The following is an 18731-nucleotide window of genomic DNA, read 5'->3' on the forward strand; positions in this document are numbered from 1 at the left end:
TCTCCTATATCTTCCTGATGAGATTTCCTGACTCCTCTTTTTTGGCTTTGGGTCTGTGGTGGGAAAGCTGTCCTCCTCTATGTACTGAATTTATGTGATTATTGTCCAATCTAATCTGGAGTGCACTTTGCTTAATTCATTTCCAATAATAGCAAGTTATTTAGGTTTAAGTGATGAATTCTGTGTGTCTATGCTTCAACAAAACAGCAAGCATTCACAGACCTAACTGTGCTGAACAGTGTGTTAAAGGTTCTGATGTTAAAGGACTGATGGAACCATAGTTGCCTTGGAGGAGTTGTATGTCTAATGGAAGAGGTAGATATAAGCACAGTTTTCAGCAGACCCAAATCTACTCAACTTAATATTTCCATCTGCTATAGCATTTGCATAAAATGCGTATCATTTTAGCATCTCTTTCTGAAAGCCATAAAATGTCTATTTATTGTATTAAATTTTCTCATTTTGCACTTTTAAAAATTATTTTCTAATTAAAAATAATGTGAGGAAATAGAGATTTCCATAACATTTTTCAAAAATGTAATTTTCTTACTCATCTACTACTAATGGCATAATGTTTTTAAAATGCTTTGCTAAAAAGGCAGCTTTAGGATTAAATGATAATTTCTGTAATGTTAGCAGCAATAATTCAGTAGAGACTTTCATCATTCAATTTATGAAAAGCATATTACCTTAATATAATTTCTTAACTGGAAATTTAGATACAGGAATCAAATGAGTCTCTTAAAATAAAAGTCACAAAGAGAAGTCTGGAGGAGCATTTGAAGGGATTAATGTCTTACAATTTGAAACAAATATATATGTAAGAATTCATGCAAATTGTTGATCTTACATCTTTTTATTTAAAGAATTTTAGCTCAACTTACACATAAGAAAGCCTAGAGTTTGGAATAGTAGATGTCCCAATTCATGTTTATCCAAATTCATGTTTATCACATTGCAGCCACATATTTTGCTGATGATAAATAAGTTACTACTGTAAAATGTTAAACTAAGTATCCTTTTCAGCACCACATATTAATTCATTGTAAAAATTTGAATGTTACAAAGTTCCTGTGCTGCTATATTGTGTCAAAAAATATTTTCCTCATCAATTTGCATATTTTTATTATGCATTAAGCAGGTATACTTAATATTTGAACAACTATGGATATGTATCTTTATGGTACATAAATGTTCCCAAAATAGATTAAGATGTATACTTTATGGAGCAAACATATTCAGCAATGTGACAAATCTGGGAGAAGTATCTCTTGCTAAAATAATACTTTTTTAAAAGTAATATATATGTTTTATCATTTTAAATCTTCTGATCTTTTTCTTCCAATCAAAAATGGAATGTATGGGCACTTGTCACTCAGGACAGATTAGCATTTTTTGATTAGCATTTTTTAACATAGCTTTTTGAAATAACATTAAATGCTTTTTTGAAAATTGAGGGTAACTCTTTCAATGAATGTTAAGATACTCTTGACTTCCAAAAGAGAATACTCCAGGTAGGGAACTTCTTCTTCTTTTGGAAGAATCAGACACAATGAAGAGACAAGCTGGGACACATTTTGAAGGTCATTTGGGAACAACTATTTTAGAAACATTTTATTGTTTTTAAATATATTTTATTGAATTCTGTTATTTCTATCTTCAGAAAATGTTATATGAAACAGAAAATGTATGTCCCCTATGGGGACCTGGGAAATTAAAAACATGTATCATCCTGATAAAACATATCTCAATGGAAAAATTGGCCAAAAAAATTACTCATCTCTCCAGGTTTGTATATTTGACTTCTTGTTTATTCATTTATAGTCCTCTTCCAGTGTATGGATCACTGCAGATTCTAAATAACTTTTCAAATATGCTAGATTTTAAGCTGTATGTATTTTCTCAAGCAGAGACATCTGGGCATAGTGAAAATGAATTTGCGGAGAACAGAATTGCCAAGTATATGTGACAGAACTGTAGGGAAAAAGGGCATAACTTTAATCTTCAAAGAAGCTTAAAAATAGCTCCACAGTTATTATGCATGAAGCCTGACAATTGACATTTCTCATTTTGGCAGCATTCACCTACAGCACCCTATCAGCAACTGAACACATTCATCTCCGGAATAAATGATTAATGAGCTATCTATCATTTCCACTCCTTTTATACCAAGTGGTGGAGGCTTCAGTTGATCATATTGCAGCCATCAACATCATTACTGAAATTGATTCTGCCACTAGAGGGTTGTGCTAGGATAATCAATTAGCATTTAAATAAAATAATTAAGTTACGGCATTAAAAATAACACAAAATAATCCCTTCTGAGTAACTCTGTCAGACCTGGTAAGGTGGTTTTTGGTTTTTTTGCTCATCAGAGAGCATCACAAAATCTTAAATTGAGGAAGGAAGCATGGAAGGATTGTTCTTATTTCAAGAACAACCCTCTAAGATTTCCAGACTTCCCATTCTTTTTATTAATCACTGTCCCGTTCCTTGGAATGCAAATTTATGAAATGCTACAATTTGCATTCAATGGTGAGCAATGAAGTTGCCAAACTATTTCCTTCAGAGAAAAAGCAAAAAGATAGAGTTAGGCATTTTTGATAGGTCAGAATTTATCCAGAAAGGGGGCTTAAAAGAACTACATTTACACATGATACTGAGATACATCAAAATAAAGCTTTTCTTATGTTTCAGCAGGCAGATGTGAGAATGAGGTGATATGAACTTCATCATTTAGATGTCAGGATGACATGGGCTGCATTTCTAAAACAGATGGCAGATGATGTGGGTCTTCATAATCCTATAAAAAAGTGACAGATTATAGTTTCGGTAAAATGATACATCAAAGGAAAATGAATGGAACTTGGAATTGGTATTTTAGCATCTCTTTCTGCTCCTGGGACCAAATTCTTCAAGTTCTTAATATTACTGACTGTAAACTCCCTCCTCATCTATGTTCTTCTTCCAGCATGGCTTTCTTATATTTCCTCATTATTTCTGCCCCTCTTTGAATTTCAAATTCAAATATAAAGAGTTGGTTTTATCTGCCTCTGAATTAAGACACTACCTTTACTACATTGTATTGGTCACCCAATCGAAGTGCATTTTCTTCAGAGCTGAGACAAATTGATCATACAATGAAATGGGGCTATCATAGGTCCTCAATCCAGCTGCTCCGTCCTATACTTGATTAATATTCTTTCCAGAGTCTGTTGGTGGTGGTATTGTAACTTTTCATCTCTTGCTGTCTTTGTGGGATTTTAAGAAGCTAACAAAGGCTGCTTTGAGAACTGCTAAATAGAGGACATTTTTACCCAACATTGATTAATGTAGATGGCTGAGACTTATTTGTATTTTGAAAAATGGGAAGAAAATGGTCATGGTAAGAAGCAATGGGTGATAAGAAAAACACATAGTAACAAGATTTCTACATGTGAGCCAATAGCAAACTTCCTCTATATGTTAAAATTCTTCAATGAGAAATATACCAACTCATTTCAATCACCATAAGATGGACAGGTTAGGCCAAATTGTGCTTGACCTGGTGGTGAATGAATGACCACACCCTTCTTTACCTTTGGCAGAAATGGCTCATCAATCTCCCACTTACCTTCCGATCTTTTTTCAGCATAGTATTCTAGCCAGTGTTCAGCTGTTTGCCATCTTCTTGTCAGTAACTGTGTGCCCTTGTTATTCATCTTGTTTCTCAGTCATTTCTACTACAGAAAGAATAATATTTTCAAGAATAACAAAATGTCTGATTCCCTGTTTTTAGGATACCTTCATATACTAACAGACCAAAGTGACTGGACTTGGCCAATTCAATTACAATGAATCCTTTTGAAAAATGAACCTGGTTTACCTGAGTGCTAACTATTGAGGAACAAATCTTTATCATGAGGACTTTTTAATTTTTGAATAGGAAATTTATTCACATGTGCATTAGGTTTTCCAGAGAAGCAGAACCAGTAGGATACACACACACAGAGAGACACACACATGGAGATTTATTATGAGAATTAACTTGCATGATTATGGAGGCTGAGAAGTCCCAGGATGCACCCTCTGCAAGCTGAAGAACCAGGACAGCCAGTGGTGCAATTCAGTCCAATACCAACATCCTGAGAATCAGGGGATCCAATGATGAGTCTCTCAGTCCAAGGCTGAAGGCATGAGAATGTGTGTGTGTGTGTGTGTGTTTTCAGGGGTGCTGGTGTAAGTCCTGGAGTCCAAAGCCCAAGAATCAAGAGCTTTGATGTCCAGAAACAGGAGAAGATGGATGTTTAGGTTGAAGAATAGAAAATTAATTCTTCCTCCACCTTTCTGTTTTATCCTGGCACTCAGTAGACTGGATGATGTCCACACATAGGTGAGGCTGGATCATCTTTACTCAGCTAGTGATTCAAGTGTGAATCTCTTCTGGAAATACCCACACGTACACACTTAGAAATAATGTCTTACCAACCCTTGGGGCATCCCTTAGCCCAGTCAAGTAAGCACATAAAATTAACCATCACAGCATGGCTCAAAAGTCAAGAAATATAAAGAAAACAGTGATAAGCTTTCTTTTCATCCCCATCCATTATCTTCCAGTTTCCCCACCCTATCCTCATGGATTCTGCAGTATATTTAACAGGTAGACAAGCAAAAAAATTATAATAAGGTACATTCAGTCTTCTCATTATCAGTATTTTTTGACTCAGTTTTAGGGTTCTGGGAGGAGGGTGTTACAGAATGCTGAGCTGGGAAGCTTCAATCATGAGATTTTAAAATTTATCAAAGGAGGGTTTAAAAAGATGGAGAAAAACTGAGTTAAAGAAATGAACGGCCATAGACAAAAATAAAATGGTTTCTTGGCCTACTTCTTGGAATCGCTATTGCAGTAATTGCTCATGTGTGTGGCAACTTCCTGGAGGTTACTTATATAAAAATGTATCCTGAAGTAATTCAAATGTGTAATGCTAATGTTCTGTCCACTTCTTACTAAAATGTATGAGTTAAAATTAACAGTAATACTTTTGTCTGGATACTGAATCTAAGTAGAAATTACTCATTTTTAAGTTGTAATGTATATAAATGTGACATAGTTACAATATAATTATATGTATACAATATAAAAATGTAATATATTGTGTATATGTATAGATGTACATTTGTTGTGCAACATTGTGCAATATAATCGTAATATTTTCAAGCCCTATATGAATAAAGCTGTTATTTGCATGATTGCATCCTATGAATAGTTATGGAAATGAATAAATAAGCGGAATTTTAGAAACAGTTTCCAGAGCCATAAACACTTAAATATTTGTGCTTGAAGTTTCTCATCAATTCTTCAGGTGTTTTCTCCTAAACAAAAGACTCTGCCTTTATTTTTCATGAAATCATCTTTCTATTTTGACATACATTTCTTTTTCATTTCAAAGTCTGCAATCTTCATTATATAACCTGCAGGCTGTATGAGTGAGGTAATCCACTACCCTCTCTGTTGGAGGGGGAATGTTTTCCTGTGTCACTCTGTAATTTGCTTTGCAACAATTATTGCTATTTGTAACCATATCTTGTAATCACAGGATACATGTAGCTGAATTTAGACTCTGTTGAGAACACAGAAGGTAGCTGCAATGTTTCTAAATGTCACTGACTTAATGAATTTAAATCATAAAATTTTTAAAGGTTCAAATGCATCAACCCGAACCATCCATCTCTAAAATGTACTTTAGATAAATCCCTTGAAGTGTTCTGTTATTGCAAATGGGTATCATTATGCATTAGTTTCTTTCTCCAAATCCCTGCAATTCCCTAAGCTAATTTCCAATAAGACAATGTAGCAGACAATTTATCTCTAGTTCCTATGTTTTAAAATTATAGAAGCTAAATGTTGTGTTCCAGATTGTTTAGGGAATCATACCTAGAAGCATGTGGTGCCTTATACTTCTTTCTATTCTTTTGATTAAGAAAACATAAATGTGTACGTAACTGGTGTATTTTCCAATTATCTTAGGTGAACTTTACAAATGTATTTTGGCCTTTTGCAGGGGGCCTATTTTTCCTTTAAAAAAGTACCAACCATTCAACTTTGGATAACAAATTACACAGAGGAGCATTATTTTTTTTAAATAAATTATCTTAGGTGTAGTTTTAGAGTTTGCAGATACCCATCATTTATTTTCCCTGTATTGCTTAAAATGTATTCTCAAATTTGTATCTTTTTTTTTTTTTTTGAGACGGAGTTTCACTCTTGTTACCCAGGCTGGAGTGCAATGGTGCGATCTCGGCTCACTGCAACCTCCGCCTCCTGGGTTCAGGCAATTCTCCTGCCTCAGCCTCCTCAGTAGCTGGGATTACAGGCACACGCCACCACGCCCAGCTAGTTTTTTGTATTTTTAGTAGAGACGGGGTTTCACTATGTTGACCAGGATGGTCTCGATCTCTCGACCTTGTGATCCACCCACCTCGGCCTCCCAAAGTGCTGGGATTACAGGCTTGAGCCACCGCGCCCGGCCAAATTTGTATCTTAAATAGGTTTAGGTTATAAGATAGAAGATAAAGGAGGAAAAGCAACACAGAACATATTTTATTCCTATTGAAATGTTATTTTTATTTTCTTTAAAAAGGGATGAAGTGGGATATTAGTGCCAATTTTAGAAGATGAGGGGTCCAGTGATAAATGACACAGTAATAAATTGATCACCCTCTTCTACCTCCACTGGTAACTAAAGTTTATATTTTGTAAAGTCACTTTGAATGAATTTAAAATGAGAAAACAGGGAAAAGATAGAAGCCTTTGCAGCTGCCTTAAATTCTTCTTTGGAAACAAGTGGACTATAAATAAATAGCTCTCTCTCTCTCTCTCTCTCTCTCTCTCTCTCTTTTTTTTGAGATGGAATCTCGCTCTGTTGCCCAGGCTGGAGTGCAGTGGCGAGATCTCAGCTCACCACAACCTCCACCTCCAGGTTTCAAGCAATTCTCCTGCCTCGGCCTCCTGAGTAGCTGGGATTACAGGCGCTGTATTTTTAGCAGAGATGAGGTTTCATGATGTTGACCAGGCTGGTCTTGAACTCCTGACCTCAGGTGATCTACCCGCCTTGGCCTCCCAAAGTGCTGGGATTACAGCCATGAGCCACTGAGCCTAGCCATAAATATGTATATCTTACCTTGAGTTGATTTTATGACTTACACTGTGGAGAGTGAAGGAAATTGCTCTGTGGGTCAATTCCTTTAGGTCACTGAGTGCCAGCAGAAATAGTCCACAAATTCCCCTGGTTTAAGGCAATGATTTCTAATTTCTAGCTCCTTGCTTGGTTCACAGTATGTTCATCTGGAAAACATTTAGTCATTTCTGAGGAGACTCTAAAATGAGGCAACCCTTGGTCAACTGTTTGCCTTTCCTAAAAGGTCAATCAAATACATGACCAACAAAGACATACATTTTTGAGCCATATGGAAGAAATAACTGACTAAATGGGACCCTGATCACTTAAAAGAATAGATGCGTCTCTTAAAAAGAAAATTGTATTCTCTCATCAGGCCCAATATTTTCATGATACTTAAAACTCTCAAATGCTAAATAAAAATATTAAAACATGTGGCACTGTTTTTGACTTTCTATAAGGTTATGATAAATTTACTTGACACAATTTAACTTTAAATAATCATGTTGAATTAAGCAGAATTAAATTAGTGAAAATGAATGTTAACATCTAAATAATAAACATTTCCTAAATGAGTAGCTAAGGTAAAAAAAAAAGCTAAATTATCTAGTTTTTAATCAGTAATTATTCAACAGACTTCTCCCTTCTAATTATCTTTCAAGATTCAGGTGACAAGAAACTAAGATCTTTTATTGAAACTATTCATTTAAGCCCATTATTAAATAAACTATCTTACCTTAACATTTTATGGTATAAGATTCTCACAGCCAAAATCATTGGCTTGTCTTCCTGGGTAATATTTCAAACTCCTGTGAAAAACGAAGACTTGCTTAGAAAGGGGAGTTAATTAAGTCATAGTGTCATTTATGGCATTGCCCAAAACTGTCACTCTGCTCGTATATTTTCCTTTCTTTCAACTTCCAGCCCTCACTGTTTTTGATAACTGTTTGGAAGAGGTCCGAATTTTGCATCTTGAATACTTCACTGTTGTTCTTTATCTACCCACTAGAGAAACAATCATGTTGAAACTGCATTTTTTTAAATATGCAAAAGCCACCATATTTGTCTAAAACTTACATTCTGTAAGATGTAAAGAAACAATAGTATGAAAAAGATAGTTTTACCCTTGCAATCAATATGTACGTATTACACTATAAATTGTTCATGGCCTACACTTCTGGTCTTAGTTAACCATCTCAAAACGTCATGCCGTAGGTCAAATGGGGTCATAAAGAACATAAGTGGCTTACCTCGAACCAACATCACTATTAGAAAGGAACTTAAAACACATGCTTTATTAGTATTCTAGATTTAGCATCATCTTCTTAAGAAAGAAAACCTTTGGTTCCAGAATTACTTTTTTTAGCAACTGGTCAGAATCAAATTCTATACAAATTAAATAAGAAGCCAAATTGAAGTTTCACTGAATAGAACTTACAGAATTTGGTTGTTGTTAATGCTAGTGGATTTCTTTGAAACCTTAAACCAGTAAAATATTAAATAGCTAGTAAGAGGGGAAACATTTCTAGAGATTATACTAAGCTGCTGTTGATTGAGATTTCATAGGGCAGTCTTTAGACGTTGTTTATATGTATCTTCAGTAGTTAGCCCAGAAATTTTACTCAAAGTACTTGTTAAATGATATAATGCATATTATATAAAAAGACAATCTCAAAATTCTATAAATTTAGTAATAATACTAGTTGATCACCAAGAGCACTTAACTCACCTTATGAAGAGATGCTTTCAGAGTTGTGTTTAATATTGTCACTTTCAGATGAAAATAAAAGTGAACACTGGAAGAACATCTGTAAAATTACAACTAAAGACAACCATATTGTAGTTCATCATCCATTCCCTACATTAGATTGTGCTTGATATTTGTTTTCTTTCTTTTTTTTTTTTTTGAGACAGTCTCAGTCTGTCACCAGGCTGGAGTGCAGTGGCATGATCTCAGCTCACTGCAACCTCTGCCTCCTGGGTTCAAGTGATCCCCCTGCCTCAGCCTCACAAGTAGCTGGGACTACCGGCGCACACCACCACGCCCGGCTAATTTTTTTTTTTTTTTTATTAGGGACAGGGTTTCACTTTGTTGGCCAGGATGGTCTCGATCTCTGGACTCATGATCCGCTCACCTTGGCTTCCCAAAGTGCTGGGATTACAGGCGTGAGCCACCATGCCTGACCTGTACTTGATATTTCTTCAAATGTTAGTAAAAAGTTTGAGTCCTACTGAATTTAAGGATATTAAAACTCTATAACCTATCATTCCTCTCTTTTCTTAGCTTCCAAGGAAGACTTGAGGCTAATTTCGATGCCTAAGTATATTTTGTATATTAGGTTGGGTGTTTTTGAGTTATCATTTCCTTTTTTCAATGTTTCCCTTTTTTTGTAGTTTAATCCTTTTTAGAAATGTGTGCTGTATATTATGAATATGTTTTTTATTCTTAATCTTCATTTTTCAATTGTTTTTGAGCTTTCAAAAATGACTGTTCACTACTCCTTGAGCCTTTTTTTTTTTTTCTTTTGAGACAGAGTTTTGCTCTGTTGCTCAGGCTGGAGTGCAGTGGCATAATCTCGGCTCACTGCAGGCTTCATCTCCTGAGTTCAATCAATTCTCATGCATCAGCCTCCCAAGTAGCTGAGATTATAGGTATGTATCACCATGCCCAGCTAATTTTTGTATTTTTAGTAGAGGCAGGGTTTCTCCATGTTGCCCAGGCTGGTCTCAAGTGATGTAGATGTTCTCAATTCTGCACACTGTCCCTTGATTTAGGAACACAATTCCCTTACTTGAAACTTTTCCAGATACACTTCAGAATTCTCAATTTTCGGATTTTAGCAAAGTCATAGGTTGTAACAACCATATATATTTTTTAACACTACACAGAGAGGGGCAGCACTGTCTAATTAAATATATCAGTAGTTCTGCAATGAAATATATGCATGTTTACACAAAGCAAGATAGAGATTATGACTACTATAGTATATGTAGACTATAACACTCACAGAAATTTTTTTTTTTTTTGAGACAAGGTCTCACTCTGTTGCCCAGGCTTGAGTATAGTGGCCCAATCTCGGCTCACTGCAACCTCCGTCTCCCGGGTTCAAGTTATTCTCCTGCCTCAGCCTCCCAAGTAGCTGGGACTACAGATGCCCACCACCATGCTCAGCTAATTTTTGTATTTTTGGTAGAGTTGGGGTTTCACTATGTTGGCCAGGCTGGTCTTGATCTCCTGACTTTCCAGATACTTGCAGGGGCTGAAGTGAGACCACCTGAGCGCAGGAGGGTAAGGCTGCAGTGAGCTGAGATAGTGCCACTGCACTCCAGTCTGGGCAACCGAGGCTCCTGTCTCAAAAGAAAAAAAAGAGGGGAATACAGCACAAAGCAACTAACTCAGGGTAGTTATGAAAATCTTAGAACATATTTTCCTCTGAGTGCAGAAACAGACATTCCAATTAGAGAAAACAGCAGATTCAATGGTACCCATTTCTTAAAGGGTACAGTATGTCTGAGAACAGCAGATTGGATGCTGGAGAGTAGCTTCAAGGAGAAACAATATTTGACACTGAGGTTAGAGATGGAAGATAGTGAAAAGGACTGAAGATAAGTGTTTCTGGGCAACTGGGTGGCTTATGGTAGCTTTAAAAGAAACAGGACTGGCTGAGCGCGGTGGCTCACGCCTGTAATCCCAGCACTTTGGGAGGCCAAGGTGGGTGGATCAAGAGGTCAAGAAATAGAGACCATCCTGGTCAACATTGTGAAACCCCGTCTCTACTAAAAATACAAAAAAATTAGCTGGGCATGGTGGCGCGTGTCTGTAATCCCAGCTACTCGGCAGGCTGAGGCAGGAGAATTGCCTGAACCCAGGAGGCGGAGGTTGTGATGAGCTGAGATCGCGCCATTGCACTCAAGCCCGGGTAACAAGAGCGAAACTCCATCTCAAAAAAAAAAAAAAAAAAGAAAAGAAAAAGAAACAGGGCTAATCAAAACCACAGTGAGATACCACTTCATAGCCATAAGGGCAGTTATAATAAAAGTAAGTCAGTAGAGGACTTCAATAAGTTGGAAATATGGATCTGCTCTAATAAGTGGGGAGCCTTTGAAGCTTAATTTTAAATAAAATACATGTTTTTATTTTGGAGTAATTTTAGATTTGTAGAAAAATTACAAAGATAGTACAGAGAGTTCTCATGTAAGCCCTTAACCAGTTTGTCTTCCTTGATGTTATCTTACATTATCAGGGTACATGTGTCAAAACTAAGAAGCCAACACTGGTAAATTATTATTACTGAAAGCCAGTCTTCATTCAGATTTCACTGTTTTTTTTTCCATTAATGTGGTTTTTCTTTTCCAGGAGCCAATATGGGATCCCACATAACATTTAGCTGTCATGGACTCCCTAATCTCCTCAGAGTTTCTTCACTCAATCTTTCCTTGTTTTTCATGACCTTGACAGTTTTTAAAGGTGCTGATCAAAAAGTTTGTCAAATATTCCTCAATTTGGGTTTGTCTGATGTTTTCTCATGACTAGACTGGAGGCAAGGGTTTTAGAAAAAATACCACACAGGTATTTTTATCATATCATTTCAGAGAACACATCACTGCTGATGTTAACCTTCATCACTTCATTTAAGATGTTTGCTAGGTTTCTCCACTGTAAGCTTCCCGGAAAGTTTTTTTCTTTCCATAATTCTCAAGCTTTGAAGCTGTACATTATATTACAATAGATGTTTAACGTTTAATGAAATTTTCTTGGCTGGGTGATAGGAAGAGGGAGGAAAAGGAAGGTCAGTTATATAGCTAAGGTTGTTGTAATAATTCAAGTGATAGATGACAAGCATTTGAACTTTCAGTGGCAATGGTAATAGTAAAATGGGTTGGAGATACTCAAGCACTTCTGAGCAACTGAGTGGCTTGTGGTAGCTTTGAGAAAAACATGGCAAATCAAAACCACAGTAAGATACCATTTTATAGCCATCAGGGAAATTATAATAAAAAGTCAAATAAGAAGTGAAGGTGAGGATGCAGGGAAATTAGAATCCATATACGCAGCTGATGGGAATGTAAAATGGTGTAGCCACTTTGGAAAATAGCCAGTTGTTAAAAAAATTGAACATATTCACGCTGGGCGCAGTGGCTCACACCTGTAATCCCAGCACTTTGGGAGGCTGAGGCAGGTGGATCACGAGGTCAAGAGATCAAGACCATCCTGGTCAACATGGTGAAACCCCGCCTCTACTACAAATACAAAAAATTAGCTGGGCATGGTGGCTCATGCCTGTAATCCCAGCTACTCAGGAGGCTGAGGCAGGAGAATTGCCTGAACCCAGGAGGCAGAGGTTGCGGTGAGCCGAGATCGCGCCATTGCACTCCAGCCTGGGTAACAAGAGCGAAACTCCGTCTTAAAAAAAAAAAAAAAAAAATTGAACATATTTACCATTTCATGCAGCAATTCCACTTCTAGGTACATACTTGAGAAATAAAAACGTGTACACATAAAAATGCATACATAAATCTTCATAATAGCATTACTCATTATAACCAAATGGCAGAAACTACCCAAATGCCCACCAATTGATGAACAAACAAAAGGTGGTATATCTTATTCGTCCATAAAGGGCGTGGAAGCACTAACATGCTATGTTACAACACAGATGAACTTTGAAAATGCTATGCTAAGTGAAAGAAACTAATCACAAAAGACCACATATTATGATTCTATTTATATGAAATGTCCAGAATGGAGACAAAGCTAGATACCAGAAGTAGATGGATAGTTACTTAGCACTGGGGGAGTGGGTGGTTGGTGGAGGGATTAGGCTGTGATAGGCAAATGGTATGAGATTTCCTTTTGGGGTGATGAAAATGTTTTTAAATTGATGATGGTGATGGTTGTACAACCTTGAATACACTAAAAACCATGGAATCATACACTTGAATTAGGTAAATTGCATGATGTGTAAATTATAGACGTGTGTGTGTGTGTGTGTGTGTGTGTGTGTATATATATATATATACATACATACATACATACATACATATTTTGAGATGGAGTCTTGCTCTGTCACTCAGACTGGAGTGCAGTGGTATGATCTTGGCTCACTGCAACCTCCTCCTCCTGGGTTCAAGTGGTTCTCTTTCCTCAGCCTCCTGAATAGCTGGGATTACAGGCACCTGCCACCATGCCCAGGTAATTTTTGTATTTTTAGTAAAGACAGGTTTTCACCATGTTGGTCAGGCTAGTCTCAAACTCTCGACCTCATGATCCGTCCGCTTCAGACTCCATTAGTGCTGGGATTACAAATGTGAGCCACCGCACCTGGGCAATATGTAAATTATATCTCAATGAAATTATTAAAAAAAAAATCTGTAACACATGGCACGAGAACCATACTTGTTCAAACTACACTACAAGGTTTCAAGCAGGGCAACTTCAATATTTAATAGCACTGAATTTTCCAGGGTTAACACAGAACTGAGGACTGAATCTGATATGGTTTGGCTCTGTCTCCCCACCCAAATCTTATCTCAAATTGTAATCTACAAGTGTTGATGAGTGAGGTGATTGAATCTTGGGGGCAATTTCCTCCATGCTGTTCTCATGCCAGCGAGTGAGTTCTCAAGAGATATAATGGTTTTGTAAGGTAGTTCTCCCTGCTCTTGCTTGTTCTCTCTCCTGCCACCTTGGGAAGAAGGTGTCTGCTTCCCCTTCTGCCATTATTGTAAGTTTCCTGAGACCTATCAAGCCATGTGGAACTGTGAGTAAATTAAAACTCCATTGTTTATAAATTGTCCATTCTTGGGTAGTATAATATCTTTATAGAAGTGTGAAAATGAACTAATACAGTTAATTGGTATCAGAAGTGGGGTACTGCTATGAAGATACAGAAAATATGGAAGTGTCTTTAGAACTGGGTAATGGACATAGACTGGAACAGTTTGGAGCACTCAGAAGAAGATAGGAAGATGTAGGAATGTTTGGAACTTCTTAGAGACTTGTGGAATGGTTTTGATCAAAATGCTGATAGTGATATGGACAATGAAGTCCAGGCTGAGGTGGAGATGAGGAACTTACTGGGAACTGGAGCAAAGGTCACTCTTACCATGCTTTAGCAAAGAGACTGGCAGTATTTTGCTCCTGCCTTAGAAATCTGCAGAACTTTGTACTTGAGTGAGATAATTTGAAACTGGAATTTACGTTTAAAAGGTAAGCAAAGCTTAAAAGTTTGGAAAATTTGCAGTGTGACTAAGTGAGAGAAAAGAAAACCCATTTTTCTGGTTAGAAATCCACTTCCCACCTTGCAGGTGCACACCAGCACATCCAGTGAATTTTGTATTTTTTTGTAGAGATGGGTTCTTGCTATATTACCCAGTCTGGTCTTGAACTTCTGGCCTCAAGCAATCCTTCCATCTTGGCCTCCCAAAGCACTGGTATTACAGAGGTAAGCCACAATGCCCAGCCCAGGCATATTATTTTTAATCTATGCCTTTTATATTTTTTGAGATGGAGCCTTGCTCTATAACCCAGTCTGGAGTACAGTGGTCAGATCTCAGCTCACTGCAACCTCTGCCTCCCAGGTTCAAGAGATTCTCTTGCTTCAGCCTCCTGAGTAGCTGGGATTGCAGGCACCCACCACTGATCCTGGCTAATTTTTGTATTTGTATTTGAGATGGGTTTTTTTTTTTTAATATATATTTTATTGCTTTTTAGGATTTGGGGTACACGTGAAGAAGATGCAAGATTGTTGCATAGGTACATACACGGCAATGTGGTTTGCTGCCTTCCTCCCCATGAGATGGGGTTTCATCATGTTGGCCAGGCTTGTCACAAACTCCTGACCTCAAGTGATCTGCCGACCTCGGCTTCCCAAAATGCTGGGATTACGGGCGGTAGCCACTATGCCTGGGCTATACCGTGTTTTTACTGTACCTTTTCTATGTTTAGATATACAAATACTGACCATTCTGTTACACCTCCGCAAAGTCCTAAGTACAATGACATGCCATACAGGTTTGTAGCCTAGGAGTAATAGGCTGCACCATCTAAGTTTGTGTGAGTATGCTCTGATGTTCATACCATGATGAATTTGCCTAATGGTTAATTTCTCAGAACTATTTCCATTCAGAGACTAGTAGAAAATGAAGAGACATCAGCCAGTCTCAGTAACAGTGTTGTCCTGAATGCCAAAGGAGTCTGCATTAGTCCATTTTCACACTGTTATAAAGATACTCCCCAAGAACGGGTAATTTATAAACAAAGGAGGCTTAATTGACTCACAATTCCACATGGCTGGGAGCCCTCAGGAAACTTACAATCATGGTGGAAGGGGAAGCAGGTACCTTCACAAAGCAGCAGGGAAGAAAGAGGAAGAGCTGAGAAAACTGCCTTATAAATCCATCAGATCAGCCAGGCATGGTGGCTCATACCTGTAATCCCAGTGCTTTGGGAGGCTGAGGTGGGTGGATCATTTGTGGTCAGAAGTTCAAGACCAGCCTGCCCAACACAGCAAAACCCCATCTCTACAAAAAAATACAAAAATTAACTGGATGCAGTGGTTCATGACTATAGTTCCAGCTACTCAGGAGGCCAAGGCAAGAGAATCACTTGAACCCAGGAGGCAGATGTTACAGTAAGCAGAGATCACATCACTGCACTCCAGCCTGGATGATGAGTGAGACGCTCTAAAAAAAGGCATCAGTTCTCATTGTGAACTCAGTATCATGAGAACAGCATGGGAGAACCACCCCCATGGTATAGTTACCTCCACCTGATCTCTCCTTCGACACATGGTAATTATGGATATTACAATTCAATATGAGATTTTGGAGGGGATACAGAACCAAGCCTTATCATTCTGTCCCTGGCCCCTCTCCAATGTCATGTATTTTCACATTTCAGAACCAATCATGCCTTCCCTCCCAACAGCCCCCATGTCTTAACTCGTTTAAGCATTAACTCAAAAAGTCCACAATCCAAAGTCTCCTCTGAGATAAGGCAAGTGCAAGTCCCTTCCACCTATGAACCTGTACAATCAAAAGCAAGTTAGTTACTTTATAGGTACAGTGGGGGTACAGGCATTGGATAAATGTTCCCATTCCAAATGGGACAAATTGGAAAAAACAAAAAGGCTACAGGCCGCATGCAAGTCCAAAATCCAGTGAGGCAGTCATTAAATTTTAAAGGTCCAAAATAGTCTTTGACTTAATGTCTCTCATTGGGGCAAGCAGATGCAAAGGGTGGGCTGCCACAGCCTTGGGCAGCTCCTTCATGGGCTGGCATTTAATGTGGTTTTTCCAGGCACAGAGTGCAAGGTGCGGAGGATCTACCATTCTGGGGTCTTGAGGATGGTGACCCTCATCTCACAGCTCCAATAGGCAGTGCCCCAGTGGGGACTCTGCGTGGGGCTTCAATCACACATTTCCCTAATTCAATACCTTAGCAGAGGTTCTCCATGAGAGCTCTGCCACTGCAGCAGACTTCTGCATGGACATGCAGGTATTTCCATAAAACCTGTGAATTCTAGGTGGAGATTCCCAAACCTTAATTCTTGAATTCTGTGCACCTGCAGGCTCAACACCAAGTAGTAGCTGCTTAAGCTTGGAGCTTGCACCCTTGGAAGCAACAGTGAAGCTATATCTTGCCCCTTTCAGCCACATCTGGAGCTGAAGAGGCTGGGACACAGGGCACCAAGTTCGAGGTTGCACACAGCAACAGGCACCTGGCCCTACACAGGAAACCATTTTTTTTTCCTTAAGCCTCCAGGCCTGTGATGGGAGGCTCTGTGGCCAAGATCTCTGACATGCCCTGGAGACATTTTTCCCATTGTCTTGGCAATTAACATTTGGCTCATGACTTATGCAAATAAGGTGGGAGGTGCATTCCTGCATGAGCAACAGAGCATGAGTCTGTCTTTAAAAGAAAAAAAAAAAGATACATCCGTTTAGGGCACTTAGCATAAATTGAGCTTGCAAACTGAAAGTTGCTTCCAGGTGTGAGTGAGTGGTGCGTAATGTGAAGACCTAGGACATTACTGAACACTGTTGTAGACTTTACAGTGTATACTTAGTTTACGCTAAATTTATAAAAATACATTTTTCTTTCTTCAATAATAAATTAACCTTAGTTTATTGTAGCTTTTTTACTTTATGCACTTTTAATTTTTTTATTAGACTTTTCTTTTTTGGTTGGGGTCTTGCTGTGTTGTGCAGGCTGAGGTACAGTGGCATGATTGTTGCTCACTGCAGCTTCGAACTCCTGGGCTCGAGCTATCCTGCCACCTTAGCTTCCCAAGTAGCTGGGGCTATAGGCATGCACCACCACACCTGTTTCTTCTTAATATTTTCACTCCTTTTGAATAACCCTTAGCTCAAAACACACTGTACAGCTGAACAAAATATTTTTCTTTTTATCCTTATGGACGTTTTTCTATTTTGTAAACTAAAATTTTCTTTTTATATTTTAACTTTTTTGTTAAAAACTGAGACACAAGCACATACACACTAGCCTAAGCCTACCTACACAGGGTCAGGATCATCAGTATCACCGTCTTCTACCTCCATTATCTTGTCCCAGTGGAAGTTCTTCAAGGGCCATAACATGCAAGAAATTGTTATCTTCTATAACAAGACCTTCTTTGGGAAGACTTCCTGAAGGACTCTCCTGAGGCTGTTTAGTTACCTTTTTTTCCTATAAGTAGGGGTACAGTTTAAAATAAACAGTAAACACATAACCAGTAACATGGTCTTTTGTTATCAAGTATTATGTACTCAACATAATTCTATGCGTAATACTTTCATATGCAGCTTGTCTACACCAGGATCACTACAAACACGTTAAGTAATGCATTGTGCTAAGATGTTATGATGCCTTTGTCTCTAGGCGACAGAATTTTTCAGTTCCACTGTGATCTTATGGGACCACCATCATACATGCAGTCTGCCAAACCAAAGTCATTATACAGCGTATAACTGAACAATTGTCTTAATTTCATGTAACAGAATGCTTTACCATAAGTGGCTATGGCAATGTCCCTCAAGTAATCAGCAGAGTATTTTTGGATAACCGAAGCTGACATCTAAGATTATACTAATTAAACATTTTTGGCATAATTTACAACGATCTATATGGATTTGGAATTATTTTATTTACTTATTGATGAGTCAAGCCATAAAACCTAACTGGCACATAGGCCATTAGTTATTCTGTACCACCCGATTCCAAAGCTGCCACATCTCTGCTCACCCCCAACATGTGCTAGAGAGAAATTCCATACTAAAGACCACAGTTGAAAAGAAGAAAAAAGTCAAATGATTCTACCAACTCTTTCAATGATCATATATTCCTTGTTTGGAATTTAGTAAATGCTATTTTACAACCCAAGAAAGCTGGGCATGGTTGCTCACACCTGTAATCTCAACACTTTGGGAGGCTAAGGTGGTAGGATTGCCTGAGGCTAGGCATTTGAGTACAGCCTGAGAAACACAGTGAGATCCCATCTTTACAAAAAAATTTAAGAAAATTAGCTGGGCATGGTAGTGCCCACCTACAGTCTGAGCTACTCCGGAGCCTGA

The 18731-nt window shown here is 38.0% G+C and overlaps 1 long non-coding RNA gene across 1 annotated transcript; it reads right to left on the minus strand.

Moving 5' to 3' along the window:
• Positions 1 to 2004: 2004 nt before the first annotated feature.
• LOC104652499 (uncharacterized) lies at positions 2005 to 17669 on the minus strand. The gene is made up of 3 exons (XR_012512133.1): positions 13199 to 17669; positions 7894 to 7966; positions 2005 to 7324 (listed from the first exon to the last, which is right to left on the minus strand). It is a non-coding gene; the product is annotated as an uncharacterized LOC104652499 (long non-coding RNA).
• Between the last annotated feature and the right edge of the window lie 1062 nt (positions 17670 to 18731).

This window comes from Saimiri boliviensis, chromosome 10, assembly GCF_048565385.1.
Source record: "Saimiri boliviensis isolate mSaiBol1 chromosome 10, mSaiBol1.pri, whole genome shotgun sequence".
In the NCBI taxonomy this organism is placed as follows: Eukaryota; Metazoa; Chordata; class Mammalia; order Primates; family Cebidae; genus Saimiri; species Saimiri boliviensis.